Source organism: Marmota marmota, unplaced genomic scaffold (genome assembly GCF_001458135.2).
Source record: "Marmota marmota marmota unplaced genomic scaffold, marMar, whole genome shotgun sequence".
NCBI classification, from domain to species: domain Eukaryota; kingdom Metazoa; phylum Chordata; class Mammalia; order Rodentia; family Sciuridae; genus Marmota; species Marmota marmota.
In genome coordinates, this window is record NW_025999977.1 from 9228872 (window position 1) to 9240316 (window position 11445).

At 32.7% G+C, this 11445-nt stretch overlaps 1 protein-coding gene across 11 annotated transcripts in view; it reads left to right on the top strand.

The window, feature by feature from the left end:
- The window catches only part of LOC107137246 (WD repeat containing planar cell polarity effector), a 487063-nt gene that overhangs the window by 318899 nt on the left and 156719 nt on the right, over positions 1–11445 (top strand). The window lies entirely within an intron of this gene.

Genomic DNA, 11445 nt, shown 5'->3' on the forward strand with positions numbered 1-11445 from the left:
TTTTTTTTTTTTTTTTTTTTTTTTTTTTTTTTTTTGATCCTCTGCTCCTTACTCTTAAGACCATTTATCTATCGTTTGTTGTGTATATTTTAGATGCTACCTTGTAAAATAACTGAAAATGGTCATCCACTCAAGAGTAGGCTGATTGATAAATATGCTTGACTGCCCAAAAAGGGGAGAAACTTCAGATTGGTCAGGGCTTGAGGAGATATTTTTTGTTGTGTAGATATTCATACTCTATACTTAATTTTCTATATATAAAGTGACACTTTGAACTCTACAAAGCATTTAAGCCTTTGGAAAACAGTATTTTTAGAAGCTGAAGTGTAAATATATTGCAAGAGTTATTATCTGTAATTGAATCTTGCCTTTTTATCTGAATAACTTTAGCATATTCAAGAGATTCTTTACCCTGAATGAGGCTGGCTTCCATGAATATGTCAAAAATGCTGGGGCTGATGTCACATTTATTTGGACCTAGGACTTTGCTCTCATTGCTATTTAGTTTTTCCTGTTTCTGGGTAATTTTAATTAGTTAAGCTGCTGCCTGAAGAGTTTAAAAAGATGAACATGAATAAAATAGAAGTGTTGGGAGCATATTCTTGATGGCTTTACTGTGTCTTTGGTCTTTCTGACTTTATGTAGTTGTTTGGTTTTTGCCTAAACATCCTATTATGCAACCATCTTGCTGATCCTAGAATGCACATATTCTACAAATGTGCAAATTTTTTGTTTATTGGTTTTATTCAAATATAGTTTCCCAACTCTTTTGGAGCTACTTTTGATAAAGTGACTATTTTAAAAATATTTTTTAGTTGTAGTTGGACACAATACCTTTATTTTTATCTATTTATTTTTATGTGGTGCTGAGGACTGAACCCAGTGCCTCACACGTGCTAGGTGAGCACTCTACTGCTGAGCCACCACCCCAGACCCCTAATTATTATTAATGCTATCATTATTATTAGACTTTAGCTTGCATTGTGGTTACATCTGAAATTGGATGTTTTCCCTTGTGGTATACTAGCTTTTTAGTTTTTTTTTGGTTTTGTTTTGTTTTAGTGCTTTCCTACTATTTCATTTATAATAAATGTTTATCAGTTATTCTTTTGATAGTAAGCTATACATAGCATTATGAAAAAAGAAAATAAAGTTTAGAAAAAAATTAAATGAGATAGCTTAAGTTGCACCCATTCTTTTGTTTCATCTGCTGCCAAGAAGTTTTCCTGCTTAAGGGTAGAGAAACAAACCAAAGGCCTTTTGGTATTTGTGAAGGACTACAATTGTATTACTCCCTGTGCTTTGATTAGTCATTTTAATACCCCTTTAATAAGGTTATTAAATGATGAAACAAGTCCTAAACAGTAAAGACCATCATAGAGATTATTAAATTAAAGATGAAGAAAAGGAGCCTTATGGAGATTAGGGAAGTACCTAGGGTCACTCACATGGGACTCAGATTGCCTGAATCCAGACTGGACTCTTTGGAGAAGTAAGAATTAAATATTAGTTTGATTTTAATTTCATCCAGCATGGAAAGGGTAGGGCCGTAGTATGAATTTGGGATAATGGACAAGTATATTATGTAGATTATTAAAGTAAATGTTCTGAAGACAATAGAGGAATTCCACAAGCATGTTTTTTTTTTTTTTTTGGCTTCTTTTGTCTTTAGCAAATATTAACGTTTACCTGAAAGCTTTCCTCCAAATTCAAACAAATCTGAACTTTAAAACTTATTTTTTCATGTTTTTTTTTTTCCTGGAATCTTTTTGTATGTATTTAAAGTGATTGATTTTCATAAAGAAATGTTCCCTGGACATATAAATTTTTGCTTCTAAAATTAAAGACAGAAAGTAGTAGAAACACAGCCTTGATATGGTAAAGTGTTTATTATAATAAAATGTAAAGAGATGATTTTAAGAAATCATTAAGCTGGAAAACATTTACCTACAGAAGGCCTTCTTTGCTTAAAATAAGTTTAGAAGGTAATTATTCACCTTTCTTCCTCAATTAAATTGCATAGTATCCTGGAAGTACTGAATAGGAAAGTATTAGCTAGAATTTTTCATCATAAACAAATAGGAACTATAATAATAATGTGTAAATTTTGATGACAAAGATTTCAAATGAATGTGCTACATGTGAAACTTATATTATTCATATGAAAATAAAATATTTTCCCCTCCTTACTATATAAGATTATAGTTTTCTGACATCACAGTGTTATGCAATTGTGACACAGAGAATCATGCTTTTAAAATGCTTAGAAAATAGTAAGCAAAATTTGGGAAAGGAAGCTTTATTTTAAGCAATATTATGTTTATGAAATCTTTATGGGAAAGTGTACTAATATTTACATTTTCCTTTGCAATGCAAAAACAATAAAAATGAATTGATGGATGTATAGAAGAATAGATAGAGGTGGAGAGATATGTGATGAAACAGTATTATAAAATATAATGATAAAATCCAGAAGTACTTATCTATTTTGTTAGTGCTGGTTGGGGAGGATTACCTTTCGTAAGGGAGCTTTTTCCATTCCTGCCAAGGGTGGAGAATAAGATGGGGGGAGTCCTCTGCCATAAAGGCAATTTTTAAAAAGTTGTGATGCTAACCAATAAATTAGGAAACCAAGCAAAACTGACAGAACATAGACACAAATCACATAAAGGCCATGCCATGAAAAAATTTTGTATACCTGGCCCTTCTTCCTCAAGGCTTCCCTTTCACAGCTAGTCAGGTTGTGAGCCCCCTGGTGGGGGCGGGGGAGCAAAGTATCCAAATGCTGTGCATCTATTAGTCTAGTTTTCCTGCAGAGAAAAACCATAAAGAATTTATTAGGCAAATTTATTACATCTGGGCTAGGGATGTGGCTCAAACAGTAGCGCACTCGCCTGGCATGCGCGGGGTGCTGGGTTCGATCCTCAGCACCACATAAAAATAAAATAAAGATGTTGTGTCCACCAAAAACTAAAAAATAAATATTAAAAAAATTCATTCTCTCTCTCTCTCTCTCTCTCTCTCAAAAAAAAAATTATTACATCTGCAGATATCACAGCTCAAGGAACAACAATGATATATAAAATATGAGCATCAATAACAAAGTAGACTGTGTCTAGCTCTATGAGATACATTTGTTTCCATTGTGTTTTTACAGTGTAGAAATAATAATCCTTTGTTTTATTATGTATTTAAACTTAACAGAAATGTGTTATATTCAAAAAACTATGAATTGGTGATGTAACCTTATTTCTAGTTATAGATAGCCCTCAAGCATCTGCTTCCTAGAGAAGGATAAGTATCATTCGATATTTTTTGAATTACCCCCAATGTCTTTTCTTTCCCCACACATAAGCATGTTCACATAATAAAGGATTCAGTTTGCTGTAGATTCTGATTCTTATTATATTTATCTCATTACATTTTATAGAAAAAGATACTTCAGTTTGGTCAGTACCTGGGAAATTGAGGATCATCTCTGTCTAAATTATAGACAGATGGAGGAACAAATACTAGATTTTCTCAGACTTCCTAGTTTATGGACCTCAGAGTATTGAAGTGGTTGAAAAAAAGAGGATTACTTTGGTAAAATCTTTAATGAGCACTCTGATTACATGTGGTTATTGCTATGCAAGGGCACATGTTTGTCTTTTGGTTATTGATTTTATAAATAAAAGTTGTTTAAACCCAAAGCCTTCCCATTAATTTAAGTTTTCCTGATCCTCACACTATACAAAGCCATTGCCATTTTTTGAAACATAAAGCTGCATTTTTTTCAAAACAAAAATAGCTTCTGATTGTAGACATAACATACGATTTTTTCCCTATAATTTAAATATCATGACCCTCTTGTCACATTAATAAACATAGATCTACATCCTCCTGTAAACAGATATGAACTATTTCCAATTTTTTGCTATTATAAACATTGCTTCAAGAAACGTTTCTTGTACATAGTTGATATACTTATACCATGCACACTCATATAAATATATATATACACACACATATACACTATATATTTCACAAACTTGTTGCATTTTGAAGATTCTTGATACTTATTGTACAATTTTCCTGTTATCATTCTGTGAAATCACTCATCTCATCCTACCAATCGTGGAAATAATCAGTTTCTTAAAACATTAACAATTGAAAGAAAATTGGCTTTAATTTTTTTAATGTATGATTGTTTTCCCTCATTTTTTTCTGGCTATTTGTTTTATACTTAATAAACTTTATTTTTAGAATAGTATTAGCCTCACAACAAAGGTGAATGGAAGGTACTGAGTTCCTATATACTCCCTGTCCCCAGTAATTTTAGTTCCTTTTTTAAAAATAATGATTATTATGCACATTTGTAGAGAGAGGCTATATGTACCATTATGTGAATAGCTACTATTTAATATGTACCACTATTTAAAGCTAAAGACTTTTTAAAACATGATTACATTTAAAAAAATTTGTTTTAGTTGAAGATGGACATAATACCTTTATTTATTTATTTTTATGTGGTGCTATGGATCAAACCCAGTGTTTCACACGTGCTAGGCAAGCGCTTAACCACTGAGCCACAACCCCAACCCCAGAAGCATGATCACATTTAATCCCCACATCCCAGTATGAAGACATGAAGACATTTTTATTCCTGTTTTCTAGATGAAGACACTTAGATTACTTAACTTGCTCATAAACAATAGGTAGAACCAAATTCTTGTGTGGGTCCAGCTGACCTCAAACTCCTTTCTCTTTACCACCACACTATGAAGTAAACCTCCTCAGGAAATAAGGAGTTCTTTCTCCAGAGGTACTTTGTAAAAGGAGGGCTACATACTGCAGTCTAATATAGTGAATAACAAGAAAGTTTGAACATGGGCACATTCTTAGTATCCTTTAGCTTCCATTTCTTAATCTATAAATAAGGATAATCATGATACTTACCACTGTAGTATATTGTGAGAATTAACGTAATAATGCATGTAACTAGAACTTAAGATATAGGTTGGCACATTATTAGTAAGGGCACAATGAATGCTTAATATTGATTGTGGTGTTGTAGAGAGTAAAAAAAAATTAGATAAATGTGGACCAAATGATCTTTAGAACTTTACTTCTTGACTTTTTTTTTTCAAAAATTAAAAAGAATTTTTTATTCTTATAGTACATTAGGACCAGGACCTAAAACTAGTCTTTTTTTTAAATATATATTTTTTAGTTATACATGGACACAATATCTTTATTTTGTTTATTTATTTTCATGTGGTGCTGAGGCTCGAACCCAGTACCTCACATGTGAGGGGCAAGCACTCTGCCACTGAGCCACACTTCAGCCCCAAACTACAGTCTTTTGATCTCTTAGGACTGGCTTTCTTTGGGTAGCCCTTCTTTTTACCTAATGGAAGGACTAATTGAGAGTTCCTGGTTATCAGCTCACTGGGTCTAAAGTAAGAGAAAATGGCCTGGGGCAGACGTTGGGCAACTTTGGCAATGGCTTAATGCAGAGTGGTACCTTCAATTGATGTAAGATCCTGAATTCATCTAGTACTCCCAGAATCAAGTTTCACCATAAAAAAATGTAATTTCATTTATACCTTGTATGTTATCAGACAGTGGTTGTGAATATTATTAACTGAGTCAGGTAAACATTGTGGCAAATGTTATTTGAACCTACACTGAACTGTTTTGTGTGCCATTCTTTATAATTTACTACTGATATTTCATAATTGTTCCCTTAGACTTGGAAAATGTAGAACCCAGTAAGTAGGAAAAATTTAGCTTAGAGAACAGAGATTTGAATCTTCTATTTAAAGGATCCTGAGTAACAATATTATGAAAATTCAGGGTTGAAAAGAGCCTAAAAATATAGGGAAATCTCACATGACTGCACTCAGTCCCCTAAACCAGAAGATTATCCTCCTGGTTTGATGGTCAGGTTTTCATTTAATTTTTAAAGAAAGCATCTCCTTCTAAAAATGCATTTTCAGTGGGGCAATATTGCCCTCAAAGGGGCAAAAGTTGGTTCTTAGGGATTGAAAAAAATATTAGATATTATAATGATTTATGGCCTTCCAAATTTTATAACTTAGTATTTGATTTATCTTAAGAAATTTAATTAATTTAACCTGAATTTAAATATAATACTTAACAATAATATTGTATTAATTACTTCAGAAACGAGAGTTTGTTGAGTAAATGTACTTCATAGATCCTAGCAATAAGAAGTTGGGAGTTAGGAGTTCCTATTATGTAGGAATGGGGGAGGCAATTTTTGACATACCAAACACAATAGAGATGGGACCAACCTAGGTGTGCCAACACAGCAGTGGATTTGGGTCCACATATGATAATACTGAGCTTCTGTGACAGTGGGGGAAATGGTAGGGAAAGATAACTGGGAATAAACAATTCCAGCAGTGGCAAGAGATGCAAAAAGGCAACTTTGTCTCTTAGGCTCTAGGTTACTTTTCGAACAGAAGCAATCCTCAAGCACACAACACAGTTATTATTTTTAAAAATTAAACTTAATTTTGAGAAAATTATAGACTCATGCAAATGTGAGAAATAATAGAGAGATTCTAGTACCCTGACCCAGTTCCCTCAATGGTAAGATCTTACAAAATGACAGTAATATATCATACACAGCTGATTGACATTAATGTAGTCAAGATACAGAGCATTTTTAACACCATAGGATTTCTCATTTGCCCTTTTATAATTACCCACTTTCCTCCCACTCCATCCCCTTCCAAGTCCTTGGCACCCACCAATTTGTTCATTTTTATAAATTTGTCATTTTAAGAATGTTATATAAATGGAATTAAATAGTATGTAACCTTTTAGAGGATTGGCTTTTTTCACTCAGCACTAATATTGTAGAAATTGATCCAAATTGTTACATACATCAGTAGTTCATTCCTATTACTGAGTAGTACTCCATGATATGAATGTACCACTTTTAGTTTAACCAGTCACTCACTGAAGGATATCTGGGTTGTTTTCAGCTTTTGCCTATTATAACTAACACTGCTATAAACATTTATATACTGGTTTTTATGTGAACATAAATTTTAATTTTTCTGGGATAAATGCCCAGGAGTATAGTTGCTGGGTTATAGGATAATTGCATGTTTAGTTGTTTGTTTTATTTTGTTTTTAAGAAAATGCCAAACTTATCCAAAGTGATTGTATTTGATGGTTCCACCAGTAATATGTGAATAATTCTGTTTCTCTACATTTGGTGCCAGTATTTAGTGCTATCATTTTTGAAAATTAATTTAGCCATTCTCAGAGATATGTAATGATATTACATTGTGGCTTTAATGTCCACAATATAATGGATAATAATGTTGAACATCTTTTCATACTATTATTTGCCATTAATGTCCTTTGGTGAAATATTTTAATAACTTTTGACCATTTTCTAATTTGTATTTTTTTAACTGTTAAGTTTATAGTTTCCCTTATAAATACTTATAAATACTCATCCTTTGTCAGATATGTGGTTTGCAGTATTTTCTTCTAATCTGTAACTTATATTTGGAGCTACACATATTATTGTCTTTTCATATATTATTACTATCATTGTGATTATCATACTTAATACTACTAAGGGACCTATCTTCAGAGAATGGCTAAAATACTTTCAACTTTTACACCAACCACTACCATAACTTGCTTCTCCCTTGCATTGTTGTGTGTGAAACTCTATGGTAAAGTTCATAGATTTTTAGATCATGTGGCTTAATGGAAACAGCAAAGTATAGGTTTGTTATTCTTTCTTATATTTTAAGCTTTACTGTTTTAGTTTTATAAAAGTTCTTTTTTACACACAGATATATACACACATAGTTATGCTTATTTTTAATACAGCTAGCAACAGGTAATATTTCTTTTTAAATATTTTTTGTTGTATATGGACACAAAACCTTTATTTATTTTTTTAATGTGCTGAGGATCAAACCCAGTGCCTTACATGTACTAGCAAGCACTCCACCACTGAGCTACAACCCCATCCCAAGATAATATTTCTGTACTGCTTTTTCCCCAATATTTTTTTTATTTGTTCTTTTTAGATATACATGACAGTGGAATGTATTTTGACATACATACATGGAGTATAACTTATTCTAATTGGGATTTCATTCTTGTGGTTGTTCGTGGTGGGGAAATTTACGGGTAGTGTATTCTTATATGAACGTAGGAAAGTTGTATCTGATTTATTCTACTGTCTTTCCTATTCCTATCCTGCTTCACTTTTCTTCATTCCCCCTTTTCTAATCTAATCTTAACTGGCACAGTGGCCCTGTTACAAGTGTTTTACCAAACTTTGACCAACATGTAAAATTTATTTTGCTAAACTGTATAGACATGCTCTTACCATGTTATTTATTAACTGGAGCATTGAGAAGAATGAGTGATGTAATGTTATATAGGTGGGGTATTTGTTTTTTGCAAACAAGATCAGGCTGTTAGAGAAAAAGTAAATGTTTTTATATTATTTGAGAATCTGACCTTAGAGCATGGGAGGCAACACAGTCAGTTTAGTAAATAGTTCTAGAGAGAAAGATGTAGTGCTGAAAGGTGATTGCTGAGAATGCTTTTATATACACTGTCAGACATAGATTTAGTAGAGTAGTAAAATTGCATGTAGTATTGGTTTGTTTTCTATTTTTTGTTTTACTTATTGTTTTTCTTTTCCCCAAATGGCTTTTTAAAAAACTTTTATTGCCTTAACATAGTGAGAAAAATCATAAGTGTCTAACTCAGTAAATTATATTCATCACAAAGGAAACACAACATTTGAACCAGTGCCCCAGTAAAGAAATGGAACATTACCAGCACTTCAGGGAACCCCCTTCTCCCTTTGTGACCTCCCGATTACCCTCTTTCCTTTTTTGGGTGTAACCACTGCCCTGCATTCTAATACCGTAGAATGTTTTACCTATGTTTGAACTTTTTTTTTCTTAAGTATCAGGGATTGGACGTAGGGGTACTTAACCACTGAGCCACATCCCTAGCCCTTTTTATTTTTTATTTTGAGGGTCTTGCTAAGTTGCTTTTGGTCTTTGCTAAATTGCTGAAGCTGGCTTTGAACTTGGGACCCTCCAACCTCAAAACATCAGCCTCCTGAGCCACTGATGTTTTTGAACTTTTATGAATGTTTTCTTTTGTGTTTGCCCTTTTTTTTTCAACATTATATTTGTGAAAATAGTATGTGTTGTTGCATATGGCAGAAGTATGCGTATATTTATTACTGAATTTATATTTTCATGATAAATGCTGTAGGTATATACTATAATTTATATATCTATTTAACTGTTGTGTGACATTTCTTTTGCAGTTTTGAGCTATTTGCAAATAACATTGCAATGAGCATTCTTGTACATGTTGTTAGTGCATATGTGTAGATCTTTTCTAAATTTAAAGATGATTAAATTTATTAATCATCTTTATTCTTTTTGAATTGTTCATTCCATTATAATATTTATCTTTTTCTTATTGGTTTCTAAGCAGTTTTAATAGTATCAATATTTTTAATGTGTTGCAACCTTTTTTCCCAGTTTTCTATTTGTTTTTCAATCTAGTATTATAGATTTGTTATTGTTGTTGGTCCAAGAGAACTTTTTATAAGGGTAATTAATATATTAGTGGTCTCCATTATGGTTTTTTTGTTTGTCATAGATCTTATCTTCCCAGAATTATAAAAATTATTTGCCCTTATTTATTTCAGTTATATTTATGACTTCTTGTTGTACATTTAAATTTTTCTCTCTAAAAATAATTTTAGTATACGAAATATTTTCAGCTTCAGATTTATTTTCTCCCAATTATCTGACCCATTGTCCTAACATCATTTTCACAATTTTCTCTTGATCAGTTAGCCTACTTTTTCCACATTCATAATTTTAGAACAAATTTTGGCAGCAGTCAGAAAGTCAAGCTCATCCATTAGATTCTATATGCATACATTCGCATAGACAAATGTGTGTGCATTTTATGAATTTGAGTCAATATTTAAAGATTGAGATATCAGAGAAAAGCATAATTTCTGATTTTTCTTAAACCCAGATCATTTATTAATCCAGAGCCTGGTTTTTTGAGAGTGATCATCTAGGGTTTCATTGGATATGTGCTCTCTTATAACAAGCTTATGTTCTCCAGTTTGCCACAACCCCCACCAGTTCTTGTTGCTTTTTACCACCTGGCTCATTAAATATATTTCTGTTGGCTTCTTGGTCCTGTAGATATTTAAGTTATGAGCGGTATTTATTTCTAATAATTATTCCTGCTGCATACTTCTTCATTTATTATATAACTTTGTATATGATACAAAGAACTCTTGAAGATGTTTCTACTTTGTAATAAGTTTTTAATTTTTCATAGGAATTTTAGGGCCTAAACAAACAAAAGAGGTTTCCTAAGGATTTTTATTATAATTTTAGGAAGAATCAACATGTTTATAATATTGCTTTCTTCTGAAAAATGAGTTCTTTCCATTTTATTCAAATTTTCCTTTATATCACTAATTTTTACATATATTTTTTGTTGTTGTAGATGGACATAATACCATTTTAAAATTTTTTTATTTTTATGTGGGGCTGAGGATTGAACCCAGTGCTAAACAAGTGCCCATCACAGCCCCAGCCCATCACTAAATATTTTTTTTTGTGCATGTTCCTTGTTTAGTTTTCCCTGAATATTTTTTTAAATTTTTTTATTATTTCTTTTTAGTTGTAGATGGACACAATACCTTTATTTTGCTTGTTTATTTTCATGTGGTGCTGGGGATTGAATCCCAGAGCCTCACTTGTGCTAGGCATGCACTCTATCAGTGAACCACAACCCCGGCCCCTTTTTTTTTTTTTTTTACATTTTGGCTGGGACTTCTTTTCAATGTCGTAAGTGTTAGTTCCTGGTATATAAGAAACTACCTATGTTTGTATATTAACTTTGTACTGTATTACTTTTTTGAAAATTTAAAAATTATTTCTAACAGTTTTGCAGCTCATAATTTTAGCCTTTCAAGGTGAATATTATATTGTCTACAAATAGTCATCATTAACCCCCTTACTTCCACATAGCATAATTCTTGTCTAGTAAAGAATAATGGTGGGCTGGGGATGTGGCTCAAGCGGTAGTGCGCTCGCCTGGACAAAGATGTTGTGTCCGCCAAAAACAAACTAAAATAAATAAATAAATAAATATTAAAAAAAAAAAGGGACCGACCGGCAGAACAGGCCCAGCGGCCCGCCGGCGTGGTAGACTCGTCACCGCAATTGGAGGAGGGGCAGAGCAGAGCCGCCGCCTGCGCCTGCAAGGTAGGCAGATCTGCAACTGACCGGCAGAACAGGCCCAGGGGCCCGCCGGCATGGTAGACACGTCACCCCAATTGGAGGAGGGGCAGAGCAGAGCCACCGCCCGCGCTGCAAGGTAGGCAGACCTGCGACC